The sequence below is a fragment of the Amphiprion ocellaris genome, chromosome 22, assembly GCF_022539595.1.
Source record: "Amphiprion ocellaris isolate individual 3 ecotype Okinawa chromosome 22, ASM2253959v1, whole genome shotgun sequence".
NCBI lineage: Eukaryota > Metazoa > Chordata > Actinopteri > Pomacentridae > Amphiprion > Amphiprion ocellaris.
Genome location: NC_072787.1, coordinates 2,151,376 through 2,155,535, shown reverse-complemented (window position 1 = coordinate 2,155,535; position 4,160 = coordinate 2,151,376).

The following is a 4,160-nucleotide window of genomic DNA, read 5'->3' as shown; positions in this document are numbered from 1 at the left end:
CCAACCCAGCAGTACCAGTATCTACACATACTGCTAGCAGCCAGAAACACATCAAAGTTTCTGTGCCAAACACTTGAAAAATGAGGCCCAGTATTAGTTTCATTAGCTCTGCTGACAGTAACAACAATGCTCTGATCCCGGAACTGAGAGCTGAGGTCAGAATTTAACAGTTAATGTCATCTTCTGACCAGAATCTATGAAGTCTGTGTGTGAAGGTTGGAGATTTCTGCTGACAATGATCCTAAGACAGCTCATCATTCTCTCCATGAGAGATCCCCTGCTCGGTGTTACCATCCTGTTTGAACTGGTTTTGGTCTGTATGTGATGATTATCAGCTTGATGCTGATGATTGGAAAATGAATGCTGTCTGTAATGCGAGTAAAAAGTAAAAAAGGCTGTGGAAAGACTCTCCTCCTGTAAGGACTGGACTTCTTCTGTTCATTAAAGTGACTTCATATGTTAACCTTTCTGCTTACAAACAACTTTGTGAAAGCGGTCATTTGTAAGTCTTGACACTTTGGTCACAGACATTCACATTTAATCCTTTGGTGCACAAAGTGACGTATAAATGAAGCACAATCCAGGCCACTGTACATCAAGGAGAATACATACCTCAACACTCATAGTAACATATAAATGGCCTGTTTCTTCTTTGAAAAAGACATGGAAGAGAGTAAAGATGTGGCTGTAGGCTCCTTGTCATATTTTGTCCTTTTCCTTTTTTTTTTTTTATATCACTGAGCACATCCCAGATTTACAACCAGCAGACAACATCTCAGAGATATATTGAGATATGGTTGACTGACTATAAAGGTGCTAGAGTCATTCAAAAGAGGACTGCTGCTTCCACTGGTCTTGGTTATGGTGACGGCAGTGTGAGGAACTACCATGAAGCATCGGCTTTTTACATACTGTGTACCCACCCATCTTTTCTACAATCACAATGACTTGATTTTGATTTTAGATTATGTTATCAATTTTGTGTTAAAAACTGCGTGACGCTACAGAGCTTTGGTCAAATATTTTAAGTTTTAAGTAGGCAATGTGGAGCGTTAAAACGACTGAGGAGCTGATGCATCTCAGAGTTTATTACTGGGAGTCGACAGTATTGGAATATTTAAATAAAGGCACTTAATGAGTGACAGAAACAAGCAGAATGAGTATAAAAATGTACAATAAATACAGTTAAAGTGTTATTCAAGGGTCAAATCATGGTAGAATTATCTTTAAACATTAACACCGGCTTTTTTTTGCTGTAGTTTTTCAGTGTCAGTTGGATTTTACAAGTCAGACGAACCAAATGTCTGCAGGAATTTCAAAATAAATACCATTTTTAAGTGATTTAGTGAAATGTGATGCATGCATTCAGTTAAAAAATTTTTAAAATTATTTTTATGAACTGGGTTCTGCTCAAGGTTTCTTCCTGTTAAAAGGCAGTTTTTCTTGCCACTGTTGCCTTTGGGCTGCTCTGGAGGTTCAGGTATTTTGGTTCTGTAAAGCATCTTGAGACAATCTGAATTGTAACTGGCACTGTATAAATAAATGCAATGAATTGAATTGAATATGAATAGTAGCAGTAGAATAATGACATCGCTATGCCTTCAGTGTGACGTTAAACATGACATTCGGTTTGAAGCAATAAATGGAACTCTTCCTGTGTTAAACCTTGAGTTAGTAAGTACTGGCATTGCAAAGCTCCACTTCAGCATACAGGAAGAGAGTAAATTAGCTTGCATCTAAAAGGATTTTAAATGACTTTCTCTGTCAGTTGGATGTACTATTGCTTTTTGATTATCATCAAAATCAGCATACAGTCTACTGTCAGGGACTGATGGAATACAACCTGCATTGTTCACATCATAAGCATCATGTTACCGCCTTCATTTCATCCATAAGATTGCAAAGTCACCCAGCGACGGCATGAAGAAAGATCTTTAAACCAGAACTGGAAATAGCTCAAACATGTTGAGCCAGCCTGCAAAAGAAACCCCCGAGTTTAAGGCTGGTTTATGATCCATATCATATGAAACATTTGTTCTAATTCAGTAGAATGTACCGTGTAGCACTGAATAAAATTGTATATTTGGGAGGGTAGTGCTTTTATGTCCAGATTGATGCAATACCAGCTTGGCAGCATAATATTAGAACATTTCAGCAGCATTGAACTATTGATTATTTAAATCAAAGTACTTGTATTTAACAGATTAGGAACAGATTAAACTGAACTCTTGTGGATTTTCTACGGAATAAGCAATATGACTTTGAGATGACAGAATGACTGACAACTTAAAGCTTTTGCAGACACACACCCTGAAGCTATTTTAAAATCTATTTAGTTGAAAACCCAACGCCAGTGATGACAGAAGCAAACTGTTACATTCAAAATTGCAGAAAATCTGAAACTATCTCAACCAAAGCAGCTTTAGAGCATTTCATACTATGAAAACTACTCAAGTAATCAGCACAATCATAACACTCTTACATTTTTGGTGAATATTTGAATCAAGAATTATACAATGATGTGAAAAATTACATGCAAACAAACTGTGTTTTTTCAACATATTTGGACGAGCAAGCACTCAATCCTTGTTGCCTTCAGGTAAAGGTGAAAACAAGTAATACATAAAGTTAACTATTTGTAGCCTTTTTATAATTCTAAAATGAGTTTTAAATAAAAAAGACAGAGCAGCCGCTAGTGATTAGGGTGTGACAGGTGGGACCTGTCTTATTAAACCTCTGACATCTGCCCAGAGAGCAAATAGTTTGATACAAAAATGTCATCCCAATTTTCAGAAGCGATAATCTGTCTTACCAAGAGGTGGCGACATAATCAAAGGATGTAAGGATGTGCAAAGTTGATCTGTTCATTATTGTGACTTTTCTGGATAAACATGTTGGTCTTTGACTGATTTCAAATAAATGTAAAAACCATTGACTCACCTGATTGACAGCTTCACACTTCCTGCTTAGTTATGTGCATTCAATCAATCAATCAATCAATCAATCAATCAATCAATCAATCAAACTTTATTTATACAGCACTTTTCATACAATGAAAATACAACACACAGTGTTTTACAACATTAAAAAGACTAAATTAAAAACAAGAAAACCCATCCCTCCCACCCTCGATATGTACATATATATACACACAACTACACACACACGTGCACACGCATACACACACACGCTCCCACCACTGACTGTAGGGAGGCATGGATGGCACTGAGAATCACGGAAAACGCCTCCATTGGGGTTGTCCACACTGGTGAAGATGTCCAATCAGAGAATCACAAAAAAGATGTTTAATTGGGGCGTCTCCAATCGTCAACCCTGGGCTAATGAGCTAAAATCTTTACTTCACTTGAACAGCTCATCATTTATTTTTCATAACAGGTTATTCTGTGATATTCAGGAGATGAAGAGCAATATGTTTCTGAGGTTTAGAGAAAAATGGTCTGTTGATATTTGGTATAAACCAAAATTACAAACTTATTGTCTTATAAGGGATACATAGTGTGGAACCTTATGTGAAGTAGAATTTAAGTAAAAGACAGAGGTCCCTGAGTGCACAGTTATACTCAGGAACAAAAACTACCTTTCACCACAGTAAAGAAGGGACTCTGCTCATGTAAAGCCTCCAAAAAGGAACAAATACAGGAGATGAATCATTTCCAATAGTCAGCATTGTTCCTGTTATTATTTTGAACAGTTGATCTGTGCTGACAGAGAAACAGGCCAAGTATTTCTCTCTATAGCATCACTGAGTTAAGCACAACAATCACACAATTCCTGTCAGACTTCAACACACATTTAGTCTCTACTTCAGAGTGTTCAAACAGAGCACACAGGAAAAGCCTCTACGTCTGCATCAAAGTCCAGGAAATTACTCAGGGACGTTTAAGTTTTCCTGTCATTTAACAAAACACTTTTCATTCCTTATTCAAAAACAGAAAAACAATCTCTACTGCAGATTCCTCAAAGTTTATTTTTTAATTTATGCTGTCACAAATGAGCGACTGGTTGCACCCACTGTTCCCTCTAAACTGCGCGCGTGCGCAATTGCGCACTGCTGACACGGTCTCCGCGCACAGAAAATCTGTGCTGCGCACAAAAAAAAAAGATCCAACCTAAACTGTAAATAAAATAAACACGTAACA